Source organism: Trichechus manatus, unplaced genomic scaffold, assembly GCF_000243295.1.
Source record: "Trichechus manatus latirostris isolate Lorelei unplaced genomic scaffold, TriManLat1.0 scaffold00440, whole genome shotgun sequence".
NCBI lineage: Eukaryota > Metazoa > Chordata > Mammalia > Sirenia > Trichechidae > Trichechus > Trichechus manatus.
In genome coordinates this window covers 92,040-101,043 of record NW_004444376.1, presented here as the reverse complement: position 1 = coordinate 101,043, position 9,004 = coordinate 92,040, and the positions used below count along the sequence as shown (strand labels likewise).

Genomic DNA, 9,004 nt, shown 5'->3' with positions numbered 1-9,004 from the left:
CCCAGCAATTCAGTCCCTCACAGAGTTTGGATGTGTCTATGGAGCTTCCATGACCTTTCCTTGTACAAGTTGTGCTAGTTTCCCCTGTATGGTGTACTGTCTCACCCTTCACCCAAAGTACCACTTATCTATTGCCTATTTAGTATTTCCCCCCCCCCCACCCCCCCATCCCTGGAAAAAAAAAAAAAAAAAAGAAACCATTGCCATGGAGTCGATTCTGACTCATAACAACCTTACAGGCTGCTAACCAAAAGATCGGCAGTTCGAATCCACTAGCTGCTCCTTGGAAACCCTATGGTGCAGTTCTACTCTGTCCTATAGCAATCAACAAGATGGCAAAGGTTTTGTATGGTACCAGTATTATAAAAATCAAGAATATAAACACACAGAAAGAAACATTATTTGATGGTTACCAGGGACGGAAAGCGGAAAGATGCAGAATCACTTTCTAGATAGGGCAAACAAACCCCATTGCCGTCAAGTCGATACTGACTCACAGTGACCCTATAGGACAGAGTAGAACAGCTCCATAGGGCTTCCAAGGAGCAATGGGTGGATTCAAACTGCTGATTTTTTGGTTATCACCCAAGCTCTTAACCACTGCACCACTAGGGCTCCTCCTCTAGGTAGTAGACACTTGTTATTTTTGTTGATGGGAAAGGCAATACCAATATGGATGAAGTGTGCACAGCTTGACCAAGGTAAATGAATACACTCAGAAGTACACAAAAAAAGGGACAACTTTGGTAAATGCTGTAACAAATAAAATTTTAGAACAATAGTAATAACAACCAAAAAATATGTGTGTGGTTACATAGGTAAATATATGTGCATATTTGTATGTAGGAAGGCATATGTGAGTTCATGCACATGCATGCGTAGGCATATCTGTAGGCTTATGTATATACATGTTAGTGTGTGCTGCATATATATCCATATACATAATAAAGCACATAGGGGGCACAGTTATGGAGACTTCCTAGACATATCCAAACAACTCTCAGGATTGGTTTACTGGGTTAAAAGGCTTAACATCATAGTCTCCTGAGATCACTTAGTCAATTGGCATGACATAGTTCCAAAAGTTAATGTTCTACACTCCAGTTTGGTGAGTCAAATGCCTATGCGTAGTTAGTGAAACACAGGTAAATATCTTTCTGGTATTCTCTGCTTTCAGCCAGGATCCATCTGACATCAGCAATGATATCTTTACTTCCAAGTCGTCTTCGGAATCTGGCTTGAATTTCTGTCAGGTCCCGGTTGATTTACTGCTACAGCCGCTTTTGAATAATCTTCAGCAAAACTTTACTTGTGTGTGATGTTAATGATATTGTTAGATAATTTCCACATTCTATTGGATCATCTTTCTTGGGAATAGGCATGAATATAGATCTCTTCCAGTTAGTTGGCCGGGTAGCTGTCTTTGAAATTTCTTGGCATAGATGAATGAGCACATTCTTGGCTGCATCCATTTGTTGAAACATCTCAGTTGGTATTCTGTCAATTCTTGGAGTCTTGTTTTTTGCCAATGCCTTCAGTGCGGCTTGAACTTCTTCTTTCAGTACCATCAGTTCCTGATCATATTCCACCTCCTGAAATGGATGCACGGCGACCAGTTCTTTCCAGTATACTGACTGTGTGTATTCCTACCATCTTCTTTTGATGTTTCCTGCATCTTTTAATATTTTCCCCATAGAATCCCTCATATTGCATCTTGAGGCTTGAATTTTTTTTTTCTTCAGTTCTTTCAGCTTTAGAAATGCCGAGTGTGTTATATTCCCTTTTGGTTTTCTATGTCCAGTTCTTTGCACATTTTATTGTAATATTTTTACTTTGTCTTCTCGAGCTGCCCTTTGAAATCTTCTGTTCAGCTCTTTTACTGCATCATTTTTCCATTTTGCTATAGTTACTCACTCAGAGTCTCTTCTGACATCCATTTTTGGTCTCTTCTTTCTTTCCTGACTTTCTAATGACCTCTTGCTTTCTTCATGTATGATGTCCTTGATATCATTCCAGAACATTGGAATGACAATATTATCGATAACATTACAAAGAATGGGAGATACAGAACACTTAAGTGTGCTCATGAGGAACCTGTACATAGATCAAGAGGATACTGTTCTAATAGAACAAGGGGATACTGCGTGGTTTAAAGTCAGGAAAGGTGTGAGTCAGGGTTGTCTCCTTTCACCATACCTATTTAACCTGTATGCTGAGCAAAAAATCCAAGAAGCTGGACGATATGAAGAAGAAAGGGGCATCAGGATTGGAGGAAGACTCATTAGCGATGTGTATTATGCAGATGACACAATCTTGCTTGCTGAAAGTGAAGAGGACTTGAAGCACTTACTGATGAAGATCAAAGACCACAGCTTTCATTTCAGTATGGATTACATCTCAACATAAAGAAAACAAAACTCCTTACAACTGGACCAATAAGCAACATCATGATAAATGGAGAAAAGGTTGAAGTTGTGAAGGATTTCTTTTTACTTGGATGCACAATCAACACTCATGGAAGCAGCAGTCAAGCTATCAAAAGACATATGGCATTGGGCAAATCTGCTGCAAAAGACCTCTTTAAAGTGTTCAAAAATAAAGATGTCACCTGAAGACTAAGGTGTGCCTGACCCAAGCCATGGAGTTTTCAATTGCATCATGAATGAAAGAGGAAGACCGAGGAAGAACTGATGCCTTTGCATTGTGGTGTTGGCAAAGAGTATTGAATATACCATGGAAATCCAAACAAACAAACAAATCTGTCATGGAATATTGCTCCTTAGAGGCAAAGATGGCAACCTTATGTCTCACACACTTTGGACATATTATCAGTAGCGATCAGTCCCTGGAGAAGGACATCATGCGTGGTAAAGTAGAGGGTCAGTAAAAGAGAGGAAGACCCTCAATGAGATGGATTGACACAGTGGCTGCCACAATGGGCTCGAGCATAGCAACCATTGTGAGGATGGCGCTGGACTGGGCAGTTTCATTCTCTTGTACGTAGAGTGGCTATGAATCGGAAGCGATTTGATGGCACCTAACAGCAAGCAACAACATATACCTTACAGCCAGGAGAAACTAATTCTACCTATGATGGTCAGGTTTCAGCAGAGTTTCTAGACCTATGATGGACAGGTTTCAGCAGTTTCTAGACTAAGACTAGGAGGAAAGGCCATCTACTTCTGAAAATCATTCAGTTAAAACCCTATGGATAACAACAGAGCATTGTCTGACTTGCATGCTATGGACACATTATTAAAAGGGACCAATAGCTAGAAGACAACATCATCTCTGGTAAAGCCGAGCTAAGGAAGGATGAGGGAGACCCTTAATGAAGTTCATTGACACAATAGCCATAACAATGAACTTGAACTTGCCAGCATTTGTGAGGGTGATGCAGGACCAGGCAATATTGCATTCTGTTGTACAAAGGTCTCCATGAGTGGAGTCTATTCAACAGCAACTATCTCTACTCTCTTCTATCAGGTTTGCTGCTTATGGGTGTTGGAATATGTGATAATAACAATAGTCTGAGATCATGAGAACAATTTCACACTTCTGTCACTCACAAATAGGTATTGTGTCCTACTCAATGTTTATCGGATATCATGTCAATGGATTACATAGTCTGTAAGCCCTCAAACAGTATAGTTGGAGGCACTGTGGAGACAGAAGGCACAATCTATATCTGAAGTATTTATCATTTCAATCTATATCTGAAGAACTTATAATTTCCAATAACTATTTATACTTATGGTTACAGACAAAATTAAACTTGCTAATCATCTAACTTTAAATAGGGAGATTATTCTGTATTATCCAGGTGAGCTCAGTATAATCACAAGTAACCTTAAAGGTGGAGGAGAGAGGCAAAAGAGAAAGGGGGAGATGTGGTAAAGGAAGAATGTTTAAAGGTGCAATTGGCTGACTTGGAAGATTTAGGAAGATGTTCATGATCCAGGGAAAGTGGGTGGCCTGTAGATTCTGGAAAAGCCTAGAGGCTCCAAAAGAAGCACAGCCATACTGACACCTTGATTTTAGTCCAGTGAGACCTATGTCAGATTTCCAACCTAGAGAACTTAAGATAATAAATTTGGGGTGTTTTAAGAACTACATTTATGGTAATTTGCTACAGCAGCAATAGAAAAACAATACAACACCTTAAGAATATTGAATATACCATGAACTTCCAAAACAACAAACCAATTTGTCTTGGAAGAAGTACAATCAGAACGCTCCTTAGAAACAATGATGGCGAGACTTCATCTCACGTACTTTGGACATGTTGTCAGGAGTGATCAGGCTCTGGAAAAGGACATCATGATTGGTGAAATACAGGGTCAGCGAAAAAGTGGAAGACTCTCAAAAAGATGGATTGACACACTGGCTGCAACAATGGCCTCAAGCATAACAATGATGGTGAGCATGTGGCAGGACTGGGCAGAGTTTTGTTCTGTAGTACATAGGGTCACTATGAGTCGGAACCAACTCGAGGGCACCTAACAACAACAACATGGGAGAGCCAAACCAGAGGATCTGGATAATTTTGGGATTCATGGTTCTCACCCCTCTGCACAAACATTTCTCTGTTTTAGTTCTGAGAGTCCCATTCTTTCTCTATCAGGACACTGGTTTCACCAAAGGAAATCTGTTGAGGCTGCACCTTCAGTCTTCTTTACACTGCCACTTGTATTATAAAATTGTGAGTCTGATCTAGAGTGCAATTCCTGCCTGCAGGAGACTCGGTGACAGTGGCAGCAGGGGCTCTATATTGAGTACATGTTCAGTGACATAATAGAGTCTTCTGGGTAAACACCTACACTGGATCCAATACACAGTTCATTTTTATCTTTTCCGTTTCTTGAAATGGAAGAAGACATCACCACAACTCTGCCAGCTGGAATCTATGACTGTGCAAAACTTTCGATAGCAGAATCAAACTGTAGCTTCTGTATTTCAATGATGAACTACTCGGGATAGATTTCACCTTGAAATCCACAGATTCTAAAAAAAATAAGTGATGAATATAGTCACTGTAGTTCCTCATAGAATCTACAGCTTTCCATGTCCACACAGAAAAATAGATGGTCATTTTCCCAAGCTGAAGAAATGCTACAGCTCTTGGTACAATAAAATTGATACAAATTTAATAACTTTAATACAATTTAGTACAAAAATAGAAATAAAAGTCTCAAATAAACAAAAATATTCATGTCTAATTTTCTGTACAGATAAAAATACAAATAAGAAATGAAATTGAAATTAGAGTCTGTAGTGTCAGATGGGTACTGAAAAATGTTGGTACCTGTCCCCACTGCAAAAACTTACATTTCATATAAATTTTCAGTTCTCTCTACTCAATTTATTCTCTTTTCTGATTTGTGTTGAAAACTCACTAAAATTCTCTATCTGTGACATATATATTTCTGTTTCAAAGCCCAAAATTCCTCTTCTGTATTATCACATACAGTTTTGAAAAGAGAAAATCTACCAGGCTGGGAATTTAAGAATATAGAGGTTAACTGTAATCACAATAAAAACAACAAACAAACCCACTGACATTGAGTTGATTCCAACTCATGGCAACTCCATGTGGTTTTTTGGCTGTAATCTTTACAGAAGTAGATTCACCAAGCCCTTTACTCCATAGCACTGCTGGGTGGGTTTGAACTGCCAACCTTTATTTAATAGATGAGCAACACCACAAATCAACATAAAGAAGTTGAGAGAACACCAGATCAAAATTCCAAGTAGTTATAGTCATCCAAGGGAGGCAGAGAGACCATTGTGAAAAATCTAAGGCAATGAGCCTTACATACCTGTTTGTACCTGTTGTGGTCTCTTCCTCAACATGAGGTTGCGTCAACACTAGCCAGTGTATGTGTTCATGTTGCCTATTTTCCCAAAGAAACTAGCTCTCATTCCCCAAGGTAGGATTCTGTTAAATCCAAAATAAGAAGATACTGTTTTCTATCGAATTCTTCTATGTCAATTCAAGCTATGATGAAGGATTTGAAACTTCCATTCATCTTTGGTCATCTGAGATGAGTTTCTTGCTCCATAACTTTCTCATGGAATTTTTCACTTCTGCATTTCTCAGTGTATAAATCAGAGGGTTAAGCAAAGGTGTTCCAGTTGTATAAAACACAGCTATCATCTTATCCATGGGGAAGGTGGTTGCCGGGTGTGTGTGTATAAGTATACAAGGACCAAAGAACAAGATGACTATGATGATATGGGAGATGCAAGTGGAAAGAGCTTTTTTCCTCCCTTCAGCACTGCGGTTTCTCACAGAATGCAAGATAAAAACATAGGAGAACATCAGCATGACAAAACTCACTATGCAAATGGTCCCACTATTGGACATCAGTAGTAAGTTGATCACATAGGTGTCTGTACAGGCAAGTTTCAGCAAGGGCTGGAAGTCACATAAATAGTGATCAATCACATTGGGACCACAGAAAGGTAAACTCAAGGCCAGAAAAATCTGAACCAAAGAATGCACACAGGCCCAACCCAGGCTATAGCTACCAATACACTGCAGACCCGCCAGCTCATGCTGGTCATGTAGTGCAGGGGTTTGCAGATGGCCACATAGCGGTCAATGGCCATGAGAATAAGGATGAAGATCTCCAAGCGGCCAAAGAAATGAAATGAAAAGACTTGGATCATGCACTCACTGAAAGAGATAGTGTTGTTCTTCAGAAGGGCATCCACAATCATTCTAGGGGCTATGGAAGTAGAGAAGCAGGTATCAGATAAGGATAAGTAGAAAAGGAAGAAGTACATTGGACTCCCAAGTGCCCGGCTGGTCTTGATGGTAACAATTATCTAGAAGTTACCCAACAATGTCCCTAAGTAGAAAAGCAAGAAAAAGACAAACACTATTTTCTTTTCAACAGGATCTTGCGTCAACCCAGGTAGAATGAACTCAGTCACATTATTATTCAGCAGCATGATTTCGTGAAGGAGAAGGTACAAGTGTGAAATAGTTTAGCTGAAAAAAAAAAATAGAATTAATTTATGGTGCTATGGAAGAGTGTGAAATATTTTTAAGCAAATTAATTTGTGGGGCTATGCAATGTTATGGGATATTTTGAGCAAAAGTAAATATTTCTCATCAGGAACATTCTAGCTGTTGTTTCTTAATAAGTCACTTCAATTCTTTGTTCCTCAGTTTTTAATGACCACTTCATAGGGCCATTGTAAGTCTCAAGTAAGCTTATGAAAGATACTTTCTTAAATCACTCTTTAATAGCAATTGCTTTTTAGCTTTAACATGTTTCTGCTCTTATTAATTTGACTTACTTGAGGGATATAAAATCAGAATATATGGTTTCAACTTATTATTTACTTAATTTTTTTCATGTTCAATAGACCTTAGGGGCCATGGTTTGAATTGTTTATCACTCAACATTTAAGGTATATTTGTCTTCCCTTTTGAGTTTAATGTTATAAATATAAAGTCACACACTATTCCAATCCTTATGAAGAATGTCTTATTTATAAATAGATTTATGCATTACATATTAGTGACGCATTCTTATATAAATGTCTATATTTATAAATATATACCAAACAAAAAAAATAACAAGTTGCCATCAAGTCAATTCCATCTCATGGAGACCCCATATGTCACAGAATCGAAGTACTCCATAGGGTTTTCTTGTCTGTAAATTTTACAGAAACAGATAGCCAGGTCTTTCTTCCATGGTGGTGCTAGGTAAGTTAGAATTACAAAACTTTAGGTTAGTAGTCAAGCACAAACTGTTTGCTCCACTCAGGGACCAACAAATGTATAACATGACCCAGTTATTTACTAAACACTCTCTCCCAGGTAGTCCAGCTTGAAAAACGGAGTAAGAAACACTCATTTACCCCATTGCCTTCAAGTCGAGTCTAACTCATAGCAACCCTATAAATACTTATTAAAACAATATCAAACTTATTGCTGTCAAGTTGATTCCAAATCATTGAGACCTCATAGAGCAGAGTAGAACTGCCCCATAGAGTTTCCAAGGAGTAGCTGATGGATTCAAACTTCTCACCTTTTGGGTGGCAACCAAGCTCTCTACCACTGTGCCACTAGTGCTCCATAAACACTTATTGGCTTCTAAATAATCTATTTTTAACTTCAGACACCTTAAAGATATTTAGTACTTGGCTTTTGCCAATAAGCACAAATGAATGTTCTTTGACAATTGGTAATAAGATATCTCAAATATTCCCATTTCTGTTTTTCTTCCTCCAGTTTCTGAAAAGCTTAAAATCACCTCTTACAGTGCTCAAAGTCCCTGAGCTTACGTTTTCAAATTAAAAGAAACGTGAGGGTTGCTTAATAGTTCATGTTTCACAATTCAGGTTTTTAGCTTAAGCATTTTAGATCCGGGGGTTGTCACCAGGCACACCAGGTAGTTGGTGTAGGATCAGAGCATTACTGTAATCCCCAATAAAGTTTGTATTACCCTGGTAGCTGCAAACCCGACGTTCCTGGAACAGAGCAAAAAAGCAGAAAACAGAGGGTAATGTGATTAGAAGAGGGATAGTGGATAATCAGTAACTGACTTCTTTATGAAATTTGATTTCTGTCTGGCCAAAGTGAATGATTATTATTCAAATTTGAAATATCACGTCTTTCAATGAAGACTTCTTTTACAAATTTAGACAGAAATAATCAAGAGCTTCACTTCCAAGGACAAAAATTTGTTTTACATCTTTCTCATCAATATGACATTGGAAGGGACCCCATATGCAAGTAAAAATATATACTAAAATGTTACGCATTTAAATATAACACCGAAGACTTACTTATCTCATTGTGTCAGTTCCTAGTCACAGACATACCTCCAATACATTGCCTTGAGAGTTGTGAGTAGGCCAAAATCCAGACTGTCATAGACAAAATGTACTAGTTTTCCTCTTCCTTCTTACATTTTTGTTTCTCCACAGACTTCAAATAAACCTTATCTTCCTCCAAAGCAAAACTTACCCTGGCAAAATTTCC

General features: G+C 38.4%; 1 pseudogene; it reads right to left on the bottom strand.

Annotated features, from left to right (window-relative positions):
* Positions 1–6,025: 6,025 nt before the first annotated feature.
* On the bottom strand, positions 6,026–7,044 carry LOC101341461 (olfactory receptor 4C16-like; annotated as a pseudogene).
* Between the last annotated feature and the right edge of the window lie 1,960 nt (positions 7,045–9,004).